The 19,556-nt window shown below is 37.0% G+C and overlaps 1 protein-coding gene across 4 annotated transcripts in view; it reads right to left on the bottom strand.

Moving 5' to 3' along the window:
- RBM20 (RNA binding motif protein 20) overlaps window positions 1–19,556 on the bottom strand; it is a 227,809-nt gene that overhangs the window by 77,148 nt on the left and 131,105 nt on the right. Inside the window, exon 1 of one of the 4 annotated variants that reach the window (XM_074295572.1) lies at window positions 10,301–10,393. The exons of the other annotated variants lie outside the window; for them this stretch is intronic. The gene's annotated coding sequence lies outside the window, so the exon portion shown is untranslated. Of the gene's footprint in view, window positions 1–10,300; window positions 10,394–19,556 lie in introns of those variants that run through there. 4 annotated transcript variants of the gene reach the window in all.

Below are 19,556 nucleotides of genomic sequence, written 5' to 3'. Positions count from 1 at the left end.
AAAGTCTTTAGGTTCTCTACTCATGTCCACAAGAGAGAAAGAGGGAAGAGGGGAGGAAGAGAAAAAGACAGAGAGGAAGAGACAGAATCCAAATCAAAGAATACTGGAAGGAACTTGATTTAGAAAGCTAGCCCAGCCTTCTTTATTTTACAAATGAAAAAACAAGCCTGGAAAGGGGATTTGTCCATGATGTCTGACAGCTAGTAAGAAGAAAGAAGAAAAGAACTCAGGAGTTTGGACTACAAGTACAAAATTCTTTCCAACACATCATACATCATCCTCAACAGACAGACATGATCAAGAAAGATGACATGATTTGTTGGGATAGCTGCCATCCATTCCCCTTTATCTTATCTTTGATTAGTGTAAAAGAATTTGTTTTGTGACTACTTGTAGTTTCCTAGTTAAATGTTTTAAGCTTCCGCCACTCCTTTTGATGGGTTGAATTTATGTATGCTTTTTTTTTCTTTCAAATAATTAAAGTCCCAAAAGAAGTTAAAGAAAACTATTACTTAAAAAAGAATGTTTCTTTCTTTTTTTAAGTCCAAAAAAGCTGTTATTCAATAACTAATCTAGGTTGGAACAGGATTAGTGATTGTGTAGCTGAAGCTCCTTAATCCTCAGGACAGAGAATCAGGACTCACTGCCATGTTATCATTCTTTGATGAGATTGTCACTGGAGTTTCTCCACCACCCACACTGGCTTCACATACTTGGGATAAACCTGGTGCCTACTTAGATTAGTCTTACTTTGGCCCAAGAGGCATAAAGGCATCCACAGCCACAGAGAAACCCAGATAAACAAGCAGGTGGGAAATGCAGTCTTAGTTTTTTCTCCTTTTGATCCTTAAGATGTGCTTTTAATATCCTGAAAGAGTATTGCAGACACACCAACACACCTATATCCTTGTTAGAAGGGGAAAGGTCTTTCTGAAATTGCTTTTGCTTTTCTTGGATAGATCTCACAAATTAGCCTTCAGAACAGAAAACAGGAACAAAAAAGGAGGTAGAACTACACACTTCTCAGATAGGCTAAGATGACAAAAAAAGACAATTACGAATATTGGAAAGGATGTGGGAAAACTGGGACATTAATACATTGTTGGTGGAGTTGTGAACTGATCCAATTATTCTGGAGAGCAATTTGGAACTATATACCACAAAGGGCTATAAAACTATACATACTCTTTGAACCAGTAATATTTCTACTGAGTCTACATCCCAAAGAGATCTTAAAGGAGGGAAAGAGAAAGAGATCTTAAAGGAGGGAAATGCTTGTGGCAGCCCATTTCATAGTGGCAAGAAACTAGAAACTGAGTGGATACCTGTCAGTTGGAGAATGGCTGAATAAGTTATGGTATATGAATGTTATGGAATATTTTTGTTCTATAAGAAATGACCAGCAGGATGAATATAGAGAGGCCTGAAGAGACTTACATGAACTAATACTGAGTGAAATGAATAGAACCAGGAGATCATTGTACATGGCAACAACAAGACTATATGGTGATCAATTCTGATGGAAATGGCCTTTTGCAACAGTAAGGTGATTCAGGCCAGTTCCAATGATCTTATGGTAGAGGGAGCCATCTGTACCTGAAGAGAGGACTATGGGGACTGAATGTAGATCACAATATAGTATTTTCACCTCTTTTATTGTTGTCTGTTTGCATTTTGTTTTCTTTCTCATTTTTTTTTTCCTTTTTGATCTGATTTTTTTTTTGTGCACCATGATAATTGAAGAATTGTACATGTTTAACATAGATTACTTGCCATTAAAGGGGAGGGCTGGGAGGAAGGGTGCAAAGGTGAATATTAAAAATTATCTATGTATATGTCTAGAAAATAAACAGCTTTATAAAAAGAAGAGTGGAAGTCACAGAAGAGATCTGGGTTAGTCAATGAAACAACTCCTTCCAGGTGCAATACGGTGTCACCCAGTTTTCTAAGACCTCATGGGAATGGATGTAATAAAGAATTATCAAGCCTGAGAAACATAAGTTTTCATACAAGCTTAGAGGGTCTCTGGTCTTGTAAGTCCTAAATTCTGCTGCTCAACTTAGAAAATATCATCCTAGCTCTTAGCGATTCGGAAACTTTTAATTTTTTGTAGGCATTTTTATACATGATTTGGGGGTTTTCTGTCCTTATGTAAATTCAAAAATGAGTCCTCTGTTACATTCTATAAATTACACATTTTTGGTAACACATATAATACTATTAGACCTGTGTTTTGTCCAAACTTCTACTGCTTCTCTCCAAACATAAGTTTCTTAACCTTTCCTGTGTTGTGGACCAACCATTTTAGCAGATCCCTATCAATTCCTTCTTAAAATAGTACATTAAATTTAAAAATGCATAGGATTACCAAAAAAATCAATTTTGTTGAACTAAAGTTATGCATTAAAAAAATTTGTAGATCCCAAGTTAAGAACCTCTGTCCTAGATTTAAGTCAAGCCAACAAACTCTTATTAAGCTCATTTATGTGCCTCTTGAGGACAGCTAGATGGTGCAGTAGATAGAGTACCAAATTCTGTGCTTAGCTTTCAAAAAAAGGGCTATGAATCATCCCTGTTCTTTAATCTAATGTGGGAGACAACATGCAAAACACAACTATGTACAAACAACATGTCTGTCTCTCCTCCTTTTCCTCCTCCTTCTTCTTCATCTCCCTCCTCCTCCTTCCCTTCTCTTCCTCCCCCCTCCTCCTTCTTTTATTTTTCTCTATCTTTCCTCTCTTTCTCTCTCTCTTTTTTCTCTTTTTCATTTTTCTCTCTTTCTCTTTAATATCTCTCCCTCCTCTTCCTTCTCTTTGTGTGTGTTAAGTATGCATATGTATATAATATGATAAATTAGAAATAATCTCAGAAGGAAGATTGTAATATTAAGAAAGACTGGGGAAGGCTTCTTTCCCAAAAGGTAATGTTTTAGCTGAAACTTAAAGGAAACCAAGAGATTTAGAGGAAGAGAGAGAGAATTCTGGGCATGCCTACCAGCCAGACAATAAAAAATGCATGGAGTCAGAAAATAGAGCATCTTTTGTGAGAAATTGTAAAGAAGCCAATGTCATGGATTGCAAAGTACATGGAGAGGAGTAAAGAACAAGACTGGAAAGACATAAAGGGGCCACACTATCAAGGTTTTTAAGATTCAGATGACTTTAAATTTGATCCAGGAGGTAATAGGGAGTCACTGGAGCTTACTGAAAAAATGGATGATATTCAAATATGCACCTTAGCAAGATCATTTTGATGTCTGAGTGGAGGATGGAGTGAGTGGGGAGAGATTTGAGATAGAGAGACCAACCAGAATGCTACTATAGTGGTCCAGAAGTGAGGGATGAGGCTTGCAGTAGGATGGAAGTAGTATCAGAAGAAACTAGCATACACAAAAGGTGATATAGCAGACGTGGTTCCTGTGCTGAGAGGATTCCTGGCTTGTTCTATGAAGCAGGAGATCCAGATTCAACGCTCCTTGTGTGTGCAGGCAAACACTTCTTATTCTCCTTGAAACAATAGGAGTCTTCCAGGCCTCCTGTTCCATGAAGACATAAACTAACGTCTACACCAATGAGAGAAAAATAGCCCCCACAGGGGGCCCCAGCTATTCCAATTCTCCAAAGGGCAACATTTTACACCAAAAACAAAAAGGAGTGCCAAGAGTCATATTAGGAAGGAAAATTGGCCAAATGATATGAATCAAATGACGTGGGAAATAGCTTCGCTTAAGAAAGGAAGTCAAGTTTGTGTCCAGCAGGGTTTGTATGTAAGGCTTGTTATTTCTCCTAAGTGTTCTCCAGGGGCACAGAAAATAGAAGCAGGAAGTAAACATGTTTCAGTGACTTGCTCTTGAAAGGGTTAGCGTTCAGATAAAGACCCCTGGCTGAGTTCTCAAGAGACTTTGACCTCCATGAATATTTATCCCATTACTTCTGTCTCAGGTTCTAGAAGACACCAGACCCTAAAGATATCACTGATTGAGTTTCCTGTAGGCTGACATTTCTAAGCATGAGAGATACTAATATTATGGTGACTATCTGTGGCAGATCTTGGAGAAGTGCCCTGGATGCATAAAGAGAGTGGAAGCCCAAAGCTACAGCATCAGAAATGATATTTGCAAAGTGCTTAGTAAATATAGTGGTTGGTACATAGTAGGCACTTAATAAATTATTTCCTTCCCCTTTCAGTCCTTTCCCAAAGATAGTAGTACCATTTTAAACAAATGATTTGTTTTTGCTAGTCATCACAATAATAAATGTATTTTCTAATGTAGTCTAGAGTTAAATCTTAGAGATGGAAAAAAACCTTACAGATAATCTGGGGTAAGGAAATTGACAGTGCTGAAATGCCTCGTTGAAGGTCACACAGCAACAGTTGGAGTTCTTATTCAGACCCCATTTTCATTTGATCTTCCCATCCCCTGTGAGGTAGGAGGTAAGCAGAGTAGTTTATTATTATTATTATTATTTATTATTATTATTATTATTGTTGCCATTTTATTGGCTGGAATTTCGAGGTACAGAGAGATGTTAACTGATTTACTTTAAGTCACATATCTAAAAAATGGCAGGGTTAGGATTCAACACCAAGTCTTCAGAATGTTAACCATGATGTATATTTGGTGAAGTTTTCTTTTTTTTCTTGTACCTACAAAGGTAATTAATAACTTCTACCTGCTCAAACAAGCAATATGTATTTATCAGGACTCAGCTATGAGTCCAACATTCACTCTTCTTTCCTTTCTCCCTTCACAAAATACCAAAATACCTTTTTCCTTTATATTGTTATTGTTGTTCAGTCATTTTTCAAGTTGGTTTGACTCACCATGATCCCATTTGGGGTTTCTTGACACAGATACTAGAGTTGTTTGCCATTTCCTTTGCCAGCTCATTTACAGATGAGGAAACTGAGGTAAACAGGGTGACGTGACTTGCTCAAGATCACACAGCTAATAAATGATTGAGGCCAGATTTGAACTCAGGAAAATAAGCCTTCCTGACTTGAGGATCTAGCACTTTAAATGTGCTCCATAGATGCTCTACTGTATAGCTTTCTATTACAAATGTGCATGCATGTCCAGAAACCATTAGTAATACTTGTTTACATTTACACAATGTCATAAAATTTTCAAAGTGTAATACAAAGATTTTTAAATCTCTTTTGACTCTCACAAGTCAAAAAATAGCACAAGAATGATTATCCCCATTTTACAGAGAAATAATGTGATAAAACTACTTGGGAAGTTTTAATAATTGATGTGTTATTTGAACATGCCTCCTGAATGTTATCTTCAAAATTATGTGCAAGTTAATCTTGCTATTTATAGAAATAAAAAGCTGGAAGGGAAAATTACATTCAACAAACACAACCACTATGGTCAAACCCTAGATCAATCATAAAGATATAAAGGCTGACTCTGGTGAAGCTGCAAGCCAGACACATCATCCATCATAGGTTCTTGCATAACATGATGAGAATAAACATTGACCATTGAGGCCTCTTTTCCTGTAAGGGCTTAAAGTACCTAACAATGAAACCAAAGAGAGCAGGGATGGGGAAATGGCACTTGTAATGAGCATTGTGTCATAATCAAATATGAGGCAACAATAAAACCTCATCTAAGAATATGCATGTAACAGTGAGGATGGCCCTCATTCCTGTCTTGCTCAGATCTGAGTTGGGCAAGAAGTTCTCACAGTCTGGGAAGCTGAAGAATAAAGATGAATTGCTTGTGGGTATACCAGGAGAAAAGAGAGAGGAGGTGCGGCAATTCCTGGAATTGAAAGCTTTAGCTACATACTCTGTTATCTTCTGACTCTCAAAGTCAAAGCAATCTTCTCTATCCTCATCCATCTAAAAGTCTTTACATCTATAAGTCATAGTAAGCTGGGCTGAGAATCCCAGGATAAGATGTTTCTAGTCTCACAGGTATGACAATCCTTACAAAAATTATGTCAAATAGTGGAAAGCCAATGAGGAAAAGAAAAGAAAATTAGGTTTGGATTGGGAATGACGGGTTTGAGTCTTAACTACCTTAGCAGATGTATGATTTTGAGTTAACCATATAACTTCTTTGAGACTTAACAATTTACTTCTACTATATACCTTGGAGAGTTGTCATAAATATCCAAGGAGATAACAACCCATATAAATAAAAAGTTATAGTTTACAAAGTGTTATTCCCCCCTAGATAACATAAGTAAAAATAAACCTTATAATCATGAAGAATTCCATAAATAGACACTGCTATTTTGATGTCTTCATTTCAGCTCTAGTCACCATTACCTCACCAATTCTACTTTGAGAATAATCATGGGCAATTAACTTTGTGAACATGACTAGGTAGAACACACACAGATACTTCTTTCTGAATTTTAATACCTGGACTTTCTATTTTCACCCTGAAAGGGTTTCAAAGAAAATTTGTGCTATACAAACCATAAATTTTTGTTTGGTCAATTCATACCCACAGAGGAGTAAATCTAAAGGTAACAAGGCAGATTCCCACATTTGATGGTTATAAATTTCAGTATAAACTTAGGTAACCTTACTTGGACACTATGAGTAGGGCACATGATGCTCTCAAGAAAGCATTTCCTCATGGTGATGCTAATTTAAGAGTTTGCTATGGGACATCAGGACCAAGTAGTACTACTGGTCTTACTAGCTCGGGGATTTAAAGGCTAGAGATGAAAATCTTTTAAAACTTGATCCCTGATGCCAAATGGTCAAAACGTGATACAGCAGATGCACCAAGTTCCAATTGCCCATGTCCAGCGATTGGGCTACCAAATCTGGCACTGATTCAACCTCTTTGGTAACTCTAGAACCACAGCTAGGAATTCAACCTCACTGTCACAGACACGCGTGAGAATGTTAAAGATCACAGAATTTTAAAAGGAGCCAATGTTTGGGGCTGACATAAGAGCAAATAATTCCAGTTGTTCCTCACAGTTGACCCCTCCTCTAAAATGAAATGCCCTAGGAGATCTTACATGAGCTCAAGATAAGTTTGAGTCTTTGGAAAAACAAACATCTAAAACTCACTATGTTCATAACAGAATTCATTAAATTCTTTCCTAAACCCTACCTATTTCTTATCTTCCCTATTGCTAAAGAGGGCAATACCATTATCCCAGTCCTTCAGACTTAAACAACCTAAAAGTTATTCTGGATTCCTCACTATCATCCCTCCCCATCCCCCACCCATATTCCCACTCCCCATATCTAAACTATTATAAAGAACTGACAATTTTAACTCTCAAATGAAACCCCTTTTCTCCTCTGATACTGCACACATGCTAATGTAAGCCTTCATCAATTCATATATTGATTACTCCAGTAATCTGCCGATAAATCTACTCACCTCAAGTCTATTCCACTCCAACCCATTCTCCATTCAGGCGAAAAGTGGTTTTCCTAAAACACAGGTCTGATCAGATCACCCATTTACTTAATAAACTCTGGTGGTTTCTTACTGACATACAAAATGTCCTGTTTGGCCTTTAAAGTCTTTCATACATAACTTCTCCTGATCCTTCCAGTTTTAATAGAGTTTGCTTAGCATATATTTGCATGTTGTTTCCCCTATTTCAATATAAGCTCCTTGAGGGTAAAGACTACCTTTTATTTATTTATTTATTTGTTTGTTTGTTTGTTTGTTTGTTTGTTTGTTTATTTATTTGTTTGTTTGTTTGTTTATTTATTTATTTATTTGTGTGTTTATTTATTTATTGTATCCCTCAGTCTTAACATAGTATTTGGCATGTAACAGGTATTTAATAAGTGTTTATTAATTAACTGCTTGATAGTTCCTGGATTAATTGAAAAATTGGGTTGCCTTTTGCAAAGCTATAAATATGGCAATGGGCAGACAGGCTTTCCCAATGGACTCACTGTACAACTTTTGGCTAATCATTCAACTTCTTGGTTTCAGTTTCCTCATTATCTGCTGAAGAGTTTGAAGTCATTGATTTCAACCCAGAGTTATAATTTAGCACTCTCTCACAAATCTATTTCTTTGAGTGACTTTGTACTCATTATAAGACCTTCTTACATGCCTAATGACTTGCAATACAAGATCAACCCAAGTCTTTAACAGTGTTTTATCTCTTCAACGGAAATGTCTCCTTGAAGTGTAACACATATACACACACATACACACGTACATATATCCACAATCACTAACCAACCCTCTGGTTATTCCATAAGTTTGAGGGTGCTTGAAATTCTAGAGTCTGTAAAAGTGTGTGAAGATCTATAATTAACAAAACCTTTGCAACACTCTCCAAATATTGATGCAACTGTGCAATCTAAATGATGTAATAGCACATATTTAAAAAAAAAAAAAAAAAAAGGCCACAAAAACTCAAGCCTCGGCTTGAATGCTCATTCTCCAAACCAGTGTGTTAGACATTAGCCAAAGAAAACATTGGGAGAACAGCAGTAAGAAAGCATGAAACAGCATCCCTCTTTGGGAAGGCTTGTGAATGGAGGGCTGGTGACTGGGGGCAGAGCAGGGAGAACTTTTGGTTCACACAGAAGGAATCAGAGAAGAAGCATCACCTGATCTGGGAGAAAAGGAAAATGTTACTAAGATAAGCATTGTTCAAAAAGTAAGTTTGCCAGAGATTTTTAGGGAAGAGATTTGCATCTTGTGACAAGTAGCTGTTACTTTGATGGGTTCACCATGAGTAGATTCACATGTAATCTTTTCTTTACTAGTGAAAGTGCAATGCAGATCAAAAATTTATCCCATGTGAATTTATCTTGTTTCTTTACTACCATAAAATCTTCTTAGGGTCCCATGCAACATGTGAGGGACGTTACTTTGTTCTTTTCACATGCTATTTAGTAGGGGTTTATGACTGATTTAGCATTTAATTCAGATGGAATACACATGGATATTAATGGAACATACAGGCTGGCTTTCAATTATCCTCAAGTTTTACTGCATGAACCACCTAAGTATGGGGACAACAGTTCACTAAAACAAAAGGGTCCTAACTTATATTATATGTAATATGTTATATATACATATGTTTGCTTATGTATAATTTATATTATATATATATAAAACTAACATATTTTCTATATATAATTTCTTATATAACTTCTGCAGCAACACCAGGGTTCATATAACCTTCCTCCCCAAAAGTGCATACCATTTTGATATATTTTATTGGCTGAAAATACTTTCCATTGGGTTGATGATTAAAAAAAAAATTCCTTGAGCAAAAAACATTTTGTTTGTTTTAAAATCAAATTATAGCATATGCCTGCCTAGAAACTTCTGTGTCTCAGATAGCAATCTTTTTCTTTAAGGGAAAATGTATAAGACCCTAGCATCATATAATTAAAATTGAAAGGTCTCTGAGAAATCATCTGGTACAACACCTTTGTTGGAAACTGTGAAGTTTAGTGATGCACCGGAATCTGATTCCTGGTCTTTGACCTCCAAATCCAGCTCTGTACCATGCTGTCTCCTGAGCTGAGTCATTAACAGCCCACAAGTGCTACGTTTTATGGAGTTGCCACCAAGGCTTACAGAAAACCATGTGCAACCAATAGCATGGCTTCATTGTATACAACAGAGCAGCAAGCTCACTGTTTGAAAGGTCCTCATGAAAAGGAGAAAATCCTAAGTGGCAATGGTATTTAAAGTAGTGGCTAAATGGAGTGAGCATCTTCCCTGGCAATTTGGCTTTTCTTATCAAGGAACAAATAGACTGACTTTGCAAAGTCACCATGCAGAATTCAAAGAGTTCTTTTTAAAAGGAGGCCAAAGTTCAGGGTTCAATTAACCAGCTTGGGGTTCTTCCTAATTACGATGAGGTGATAACCATAATTAGGAACACTTAACATCAATGAAATATATTTTTTTTTTCTGCCTTCCAAGCATTTTGCAAGTCATTAGCAGAAAATGGCTGCCCACCACACCCAGCTCCAGACTTTGCAAAAGAGAGAACTGAAGAAAAATGATTTCTTAATCCAGGTCCACAGCAGGAAGCAGAGAATAAATAGCAATCTGGGAGCAGCTCTGCTTCAAAACCCTCTGTACTCAGATTTCCAATTTGGTCTTTAAAAAGGGAGAATTCCATTCTTCCTTCTCCCATCTTCAGTTCGATCATACCTGGCTTTATTTTTTGGCTCTCTTTCAGGCCACCCAGAGGAATGATGGAGATGAATTAACTTAGGGAATCTGCATCATCAGCAAGCAATGCTTCCCCCAATCCTGGTTAGCTAAGTGTGTTTGCCAATGGGCAGGGAACACCCTGGAATATTATGCTCTGAACAGTACCTGTCTCCACCGTGTCAAGAAGGTCTTGTCAAAGTCTTAGATTTGGAAGAAATAAGATGTAGCTTCTTCTATGAATTCAGGTGGTTGGCAGTAAAAAAAAAAAAAAAAAAAAAAAAAAAAAAAAAATTTAACACAGACTGAAAAAGAATCATCCCTTACTTTTGTCTGCATTGCACTTTGTACTAATCAGACTACTCTCAAATCCCCACAGGGGTTTGGCAAGGTCTTAGATTTGGAAGAAATCAAGTGCAGCCTTTCCTAGAATTCAGGTGGTTGGCCAGTAAAAAATTTTAACATAGACTGAAAAGAATAATCCCTTCCTTTTGTTTGCATTGCACTGTATACTGATCAGACTACTCTCAAACCTCTATAGGGATATATCTCTACCTCCTCTGATCTCCTACAATATGATGAGTTATCTGGACCATTTGGCCCTTGTCATATTTGCTTAATGTCATTAGTCATTTGAATGAAAGGTTCTATCTTAGTCTGCCCTGAATCTTCTACAATACTGAGTGCTTTGTCTTGTATACTGTAGGCATTCATTAAGTATTTTCTTCTCCATAATGAAAACATTTCCAGCAGAAACTCTGATTGAGTGGGAAACACTTAACAATGGTAAAAACATGTTTGAACTATGAGTGCATGTGCACATGCTTTTCAACCCTTCAAGAGTTTGGTGATTTTGTTAGTATGGGTACTCTCTTCATCCATAAAAAGATCACAAATCATTCTGGGCTCCAGTAGAAAGTCCTTATAAAAGCCAAAAAAAAAAAATTATATCTAGAATATGTTTAATCTTTTGGTGATGATCTCTCCTCACTTAGCTGGGTTGGTCCTCATGTGAGAGATATACAATCTATCTTTGGACCTAAATTTGAAGCCTTTCCAACTTGATAAATCCTATTGAAGTTTGTGGTATTCTTGCAAAACCTACAAGCATAGCAAGAGTCACTTTCTTGCTAGTGAGTTATCAAAGGGAAGCTTTCTCTGTGTATGTGTCTGTCTGTGTGTATATATATATATATACATATATATATATATATATGAAACACATATCTTCCAGTAAAAACTACTCTGAAAAATGCTCCAATTTATCATACCTATGGCATTTTATATATAATTAAGTGCAGCAAGATGGACCTGGAAGATCTGAGTTTAAATCTTAACTCCAGACTAACTGTTGGACTCTGAGCACATCTGCCTAAGTCTAATGAAGCAAAAATGGTAAATAACCCTAGTATCTTTATCTTTGCCTAGAAAACCCCATGGACAGTAGTGGTGTGCTGTGGTCCATAAAATCACAAAAAGTCAGACCCAACTAAACAATAACAACCTATATAAATAAAAGCTTCTTTGCAGAAATAGAATTTCTTTACTATGTCTATTTACCATACATATATAATTATAAACATAATCATACTCAGATAAAGTCTTACCAAGATGGAACATGGGACCAGCAAGTCATTCATGTGAGGACCAACCTAATTAAGTTTGAAAAGATCCATTCAGGATGGCTTCAAGGTGACAGATTTTTCAAAGCATAGAAGAAAGATTGTGATCTGGGTCAACATACCCAAGAAATCCCAAACCTCTGAAACAATGAAATAAGATTGATCATTTACAGGACTCTTTAACATAGATTCAGCAGCGCTTGAATTATTGAGCTAACTATATAATTTCACATGGAACGAACTAGGCAGACATTTCTAGGGTCAAATATAGCATCCTATTGGCTTTAAATATGTCTGTGTGGACACATCTATTCAGAAAGACATACTAGGAAGGGGACAAGACACAGAAGAGAGAGAAATAAAGAGGGAGGGAGAGGAAGGGAAGCAGAAAGAAGAGAGAGGGAAAAAGAGAGGGAGAGGGAGAGGGAAAGAAGGGGCAGGGAGAGGGAGAGAAAGAGGGAGAGGGAGAGAGAGATAAGACAGAGACAGCAGACAGAGACAGACAGAAATAGAGACAGACAAACAAAGATAGAAAGAGACAGAGACAGAAAGGAAGAGGGAGAGAGAAAAAGAGAGGAGAGATGACAAAGCAGGAGGGAAGGAGACAAAGGCAGAGAAACAGGAGAGAGAGAGAGAGAGAGAGAGAGAGAGAGAGAGAGAGAGAGAGAGAGAGAGTGTCACTCACACCTCCCCCCACCCCAGGTCCTTTGGAGAGGATTAGCTTGCCCCAGAGCACGTCACCATGCATTGAGGGGCACACTGTTAATTCTTAACATTGCAAACACCAGGGGAGGGGAGAGGCTGGGGGGGGGGGGTGTTGACAAAGTTCCATGGGCTTGGGGCCAGATAAATTTTGGCTCTTGAAGGAGAGGATTAAATGCCCTGGGAACAGAGCCAGCCAGTCCCCAGAGGCCCTGCAGACAAAACCACTTGGAATGCCATGGGGGAGGGCGGAGGAGCTAGCTGCCCCTTTGTGGGGTGAGCAGGTATAAAACTGTTCTGCTACTGCCCACGTTCTCTTTTGATGATCCCCAACATCCATCTTCCCTGTTTGGGCTCCTGCTCCCATAGCCTGCACCCAGGTACCAAAGGTGAAGAAAAGAAAAGGAAACAATCATTTCACCAGGTTTCTGCCCTTTCTGGTGGGCTTTGCCTCTCCGTCTAGAGTTACTTAGAAAGAAGGCCTTGGAAGGGAATGCTGCAAGGGCTATTGGTGTAGACTAGTTCTCCTCCCTAATATCCACCAGCCCAGGCAGGTTTTCCTGTTTAACAGGCACATTGCAACAAGAAAAACCAGGAGAATGGAAGTTTAAAAGCTTAACAACCTGATTCTCAAAAGAGAGCACAGTGTAAATTGAAAGGACAGTGGACTAGAAATCAGGAAACCCCTGGATTCCTCTGGGTCCTCAGCTTTCTCAGTACAATGACAAGGCTGGACTGGATCTAAGATCCCTTAGAGATGTCACTATCTATGCTCTTTGAACTAGAATCAGACAAATGTTAGAGAGACAAGACATTGTCCCTTCTATCTCTGAGTGGATTATAGATCTAGAATGGAAGGCAGAAAGGTCAATGATAGGATAATAGAGTCATAGATTAAGAGAATTTAGAATTCACCTAATCCACCTTATTTTAAAGATGAAGTCCTTGAGAGATTAAATGAATTGCCCAAGTTCACACAGGTGACATACAGATTTCTGTTTCCAGACCAGTACTCTTCTTATTGGGAGGAAGAAAATCAAAGGAAAAAAGTCCCTGGATGAGATCCCAATAGAGACAGATGTAAATTCTCTGAGAAGCTGACATGAAATAACTAGACAGAGCCTGAGAAAACTCAATGAGAACTGGCATAATCAACAAGACAGCCAGAAAGATTCTCAAAGTGTAAACTGGTCTCCTGGTTCCAGAGGGAATCTAGGCTGGACCAGGCAAAGGGAAGAGAATTTCTAGTGAGAATAAATTCTGCAGTGTATTCTCAGTCACAGAATTGCTAAAGCAAGGATAGGTAACTTCACTAACCACAAGTAAAGGAAAAATCAAAATTATTCAATTTATTCAGTCTATGCGATGAGTTTTTCACAAAGCAAATGAACATTTGGTTTGTATGTATTTCATGTTTTCTTTTATGGGTATGTGTTGTTATCCTTGATTGAATGAATGTTCGTCTCTTGAAGGCAGAGAGTGAGTTTTGTTTTTCCATTGTGGATGGACCTCAAGGGTCATTTAACCTTCTGTATCCTAACTAAGAATCTTTTATCTGGTACCTTTTAATGAATAATTTCCTATGACATCAGATTCTCTGCTCAGAGATTAAGAAAATTTGAAGGAAATGGACCAATTAAAATGCAGGGTAAATACTGGAATAAAACTATGAAAATTAATGTTCTCTCCAAAAATTATATTAGTTTTATCTCCAATTGCCTTGTAGACATTTGTATACTGAATATTCTATACATATCTTGAATTAAACACGCCCAAAATTAAACGCATTATCTTTTCTCTCAAACTCTACCTTCTCTTTTACTATTGAGAATATCATCATTTTACTAATCAACCAGACTTTCTTCTTCATGTATATTTCTCATATATGCCCTCTACTTTCCTCTGATACAGGTATTCTGGGGCAGGTTCTTATTATCTTTTGCCTAGACTATTGCAATAGCCTACTGGTTAGCTGATCTGCTTCAAATCTTCCCCATTCCAATCTAATCTCCATTCATCTGTCAAACTGATCTTGAATTGTCTGATCAGTGCCCTTCCTACCCTACTCCCTCATTCTATAGATCATAGTGGTTCCTTATTGCCTCCAAGATCAAATACAAAGACCTTTGGATGTTTAAAGCCCTTCATCGTCTGGCCCCTACACATACTCTTTAATCCAGCGGTTCAGACTTCCTTGCTGTTCCTTGGAGACAACATTCTATCACTGACTATCCCCATGCCTGAAATACTCTCCGTCTTAGGTCCATCTTCTGGTTTTCTTACCTTCTTTCAAATCTCAGCTAAAGTCCCATCTTCTGTAAAAAGCTTTTCCAAATCTTCCTTAATCCTACTGTCTTCTCTCTGAGAATGCTACCAGTTTATCTTGTCTAACATACATGGTTGTTTGTGTATTGTCTCGCTCCCAATAGATTGAGCTCCTTGAAAGCAGAAGCCATTTGTATACCCTATTTTCATATCCCCATTCCTTACCACTAGTATTTGATGCATAGTGGCTTTTAATAAATGCTAGCTGACTAAATTAAAGAGCTTTAACATTTTCAAATACTTCACACATAGTAAGTACTTAATAAATGTTGTTTGACTGATTGAATGAAAATGTTTTATGTATGTTCCCTTATTTGATGCTTACCACATCCAAGTCAGAAAGACTTATCCTTATTTTACACATGAGGAAACTGAGTCTGAGAGAAGTTAAATGACTTGCTCAGGATCATACTGCTAAGACTGGGCTAGATTTGAATTCACATCTTTTTAATCTTGGATTTTTCTGATTCCAAGCTTAACACTCAATCCACTCCCAACATTACCTAAGGGCCTCAGAATCACAGAATTTAGTCTAGAAGGGGCAGACCCTAAAAGCCATTTAGCCCAATCTGTCCCTAATTAAGAATCTTTTCTCTGTTTACCTTTTAATGATATCCTATAGAATCAGATTAACCCAAACTGCCTGGGGGCATATACATTCTTTTATTCTTGACAGTTGGACTGGTTCTAATCTTGGAAGCTTCTCACTGATTAATATTCTGTATATCTCATGTTTTGTCCCTATGTAGTCAAATCTGGTAAGATCTAAGTTTTATTCATTTCTGGCTGTCCCCTAGAGGTTTTTGAGTCAGTTTATCTATAAGCAACAAATTTCAGATAAACTTTGATTGTAGAAAAAAGTATTTATTAAATGATGTAGAGAACAGAAATGAGATTTTGCCTTCAGGGTCCAATTAGCAGAAAAATAAAAGTCTTCCTTCTTTATCCCTAAAGAGGTGAGTTCCATCCCCATTTAAACAAACTCACAACAAAAGAAGTCTCAGTAAGGAGAGCAGAACTCAGGCTTCAGTAAAGGCAGTGTCCATATCCCTCTAGGACAAGGATGGGGAACCTTTTTTTTTCTGCAAAGGGTCATTCAGATATATTTTTTTCCATTTGTATATTTATAACATTATTCAAGAGCCATACAAAATTATCTACTCAAAGAACTTTAGCACTGGGAGGTGGTTGTAACTAGAATCCAAGACTGATTATGCAAATGATTTCACAGGCTTCAATTCCCTTGGAATCACAGCCATGCCCTCACTTTCTGCCTGGCTCCAGAATGCCTTGATATTCTGGAGATCTGAGATGTCAAATCTTTGGCTTACATGGCCTACAACACACTTTAGTGTAGCCTAAACTAGATTAAAATATTTAGCAAAATAAAACTAAAAATACAATAACACATAGATAACAATACATTTTAAAACTAAACTAGTTTTATGTGGCCAGCAGGGATCCCTTTGCATAGCAGTGTCCCAGTTCCTAGTAGAAATAGACATCCCTGCTGCCTTTGTCACTGCCTTTATTGCTAAAACCCCATCACAAAGCCCTGTGGAAGACCCATGGAACAGTAGGTATAGCTTCCCTTACTGAACCAGATTCTTGTTAGTTTCATGACATTGTGTATCTTTTTCTACTCTTTCCCTATGGTCCACTGCATAGATCCATAGCAAAAAGAGTCTCAGATTTTCAGAATGCCCAACAAAGAATATTTTAAAGGATAAATCTTGGCCTCAGTAGTCTGGACTCCTTAAAATGACAGAATAGCATTATGTACTAAGTACCAACCTGGGAGGCAACAGGTTTAATTTCTAGTTTTATAATGAATTTGCTGTCAATAAGGTATATCATCTCTTTGGGTATCAGTTTCTCTATCTGTGAAATGATAATGATGTTAGACTAAATAAGCATTAAGGGTCCTTCTCTAAATTTCCTCCATTAGATGTTAAGCTTCTTCAAGGCAAGGTTAAATCTTTTGTGTGGAAATAAACTGCATGACAGCCTCTTTTCATGGATTTATTGCAAGCTTAAAGAGCATTTCTTTTATGATAAATGTATATTTAAAAAAAAAACTTTAGTGTTAAATGTTTCCACATTCTTGATTTTAATCCTTTTATATTCGAGCCATATAGATTTGACCTTTCATTCAAGTTAAGAGTGAGGACTTTGAAGCAGGACAATGATATAATATTTTTTCTTAATACTTCCTAAAATAAAAAGAGGCCTTGCTGCTATATGCTTTCTTAACTGTATAATCATTCATTCAATGAATATCTACTAAGCACATACCATGTATAGAGTACTCTACTAGGTGTTGAGGGAAATACAAAGATTAGATATGCGGTGCCCTCATGGAGCTTACAGTCTACTTCTCTATCTTCTCACACCATACACACACACACAGCATAGGTCTCAGCACATGTGGATTCACATACACATATTCTGAATATACGGGTCCAAAACAACTGTTAACCAAATGTGATCTTTGAGAGATATAATATGTTTGATTTAAATTCTCTGATACATCCATATATACATATATTTTTCTTTAAATTTTACTTTTTGAACTTAAATCTTAAATTGACTAAACAGTTTTTTTAGAAAAGAAATTGTTTATGTAAACCTTAAGACATAGTGAGCCTCGTTTTTTTTCTGATTTTAATTGCCATGACTATTCTCTTTGGTTACTCTTCAGGAAGGTGATCCCAGAAAGAAACAAACAACTATCTGCGTTAGTCCTTAGAATCATCTTATGTTACAGTTCCATCATTAAGACTTCTCTAGCTACTCCATCCACACTGATAGGAGCCACTATCACACTTTAAAAATTGATACCATATTCTATCCTTTGATGATAAATGACAAGTAATATCTGTAGGATGTTTTTTTAAAGCATTTTATATGCGTCATCTCATTTGATCCTCACAACAACCAGGTAAGGCTGGTGCTAGAGAATATGAAATCAAATGTACAGACGAAGAACATAAGGTTCAGAGAAGCTGTGACTACACTCCTTTAGTGTGACTGAAAAAGTGGTATTCAAATCCGTCTCTTTTTTGACTCCAAACAGCAGTTTCTTCACTGTCATATTGTCTTTCATAGAGTGAGTGAGAGTTTTGAATAGCAAAGAGAATTAAATTTGGTCACAGAAGACATTGGTTATCCTTGTCACAGGCTTTGTCATTTGGGGAAAATTTCAGCCTCCTTACATCTCAGCTTCTTTTTTCATAAAATGAAAAAGTTGGTCTGGCTGATGTCTAATACATTTTGCAACTCTAAATTTGCTGCTTTCTAACTATTCTTTCTAAGTACAAGGATTTTATCTTTCATTGAATCACAGATTTTGAGAACTAGAAAGAATCAAAGGGGACACCTAGTCCAAACCATACAAGAAAGAAACCTCACCCCAACATACCAGACAGGTGGTCATCCAGCTTCTCCTTGAAGACACCCAAAGAGAGGTAACCCATAAACTCTTAAGGCAAGCTTTCCCACTTTGGGACAGCTCAAACCAACAGGAATTTTTTCTGACCTCTTTATAACTTCCAACCCATTGCTCTAGCCTTTACCTTCCCCAGCCAATAAAATATATTTACTCTCTCCCAGCCCTTAGCCCTTGAAGGCAGCTGAATCTTTTTTTTTTTTTTTCTCCAGACTAAACATGCCCAAATCCTTTAACTAATATTCATATGTAATGAACTCAAGGGTCATCATTCTTCTAATTGCTCTCCTCTGGAAACTCTTGAGTTTATCAATTGCCTTCTTAAATCATGATGCTCAGAACTGACCATCTGTTTCAGATGAGGCTGGCTAGGGCAAAGTGAAGTAGGATTATCACTTCCATGTTCCCGTGAAGATATGCCCCTCTTTTTTTTAATTTTAAAGCTTTTTATTTTTAAAACATATACATAGATAGTTTTCAACATTCTCCCTTGCAAAACTTTGTGTTCCAAATTTTTTTTCTCCCTCTCTTTACCCACTCCCTCCCCTAGATGGCAAGTAATCCAATATATGTTAAACATGTGGAATTTTTCTATACATATTTCCACAATTATCAATCATGCTGCACAAGAAAAGTCAAATCAAAAAGGAAAAAAAAATGAGAAAGAAAACAAAATACAAACAAACAACAACAAAAAAGTGAAAATGCTATGTTGTGATCCAGACTCAGTCTCCACAGTCCTCTCTCTGAGTGCAGATGGCTCTCTCCATCACAAGACCATTGCAACTGGCCTGAATCACCTGGCTGTTGAAAAGAGCCACGTCAGTCAGAATTGATCACCATATAATCTGGTTGTCATGAAAAATGTTCTCTTGGTTCTATCCACTTTGCTTAGCACCAGTTCATGTAAGTCTCTCCAGGCCTTTCTAAAATAATTTTGCTGATAGTTTCTTATAGAACAACAATATGCCGTAACATCCATAAAGTATTCCCCTCTTAATACATCTTAAGTTGACATTAGGTTTTTTTTTTTTGGCTAACATATCACACTGCTAACCCATTTTGAGTTGCTGTTCACTAAGATTCCAAGATCCTTTTTACAACAGCCATACATCCATGTTTTGCCCATCAAATATTTGTGGAATTAATTTGTTGGTATAAAGTCTAAGACTTTATATTTATTTATGTAGAATTTTATTTTATTAAATTCAGTCTAATGTTCTAACCTGTCAATATTCTTTTGAGTCCTAACCATGTATTAGCTTTTCTACCAAAATTTGTGTCATCTGAAAATTTGATGAATACGTTATATGTTTTTATTCAAATA

This window comes from Sminthopsis crassicaudata, chromosome 2 (assembly GCF_048593235.1).
Source record: "Sminthopsis crassicaudata isolate SCR6 chromosome 2, ASM4859323v1, whole genome shotgun sequence".
NCBI lineage: Eukaryota > Metazoa > Chordata > Mammalia > Dasyuromorphia > Dasyuridae > Sminthopsis > Sminthopsis crassicaudata.
The sequence above is the reverse complement of the archived record's forward strand: the minus strand, read 5'-3'. Positions and strand labels throughout refer to the sequence as shown.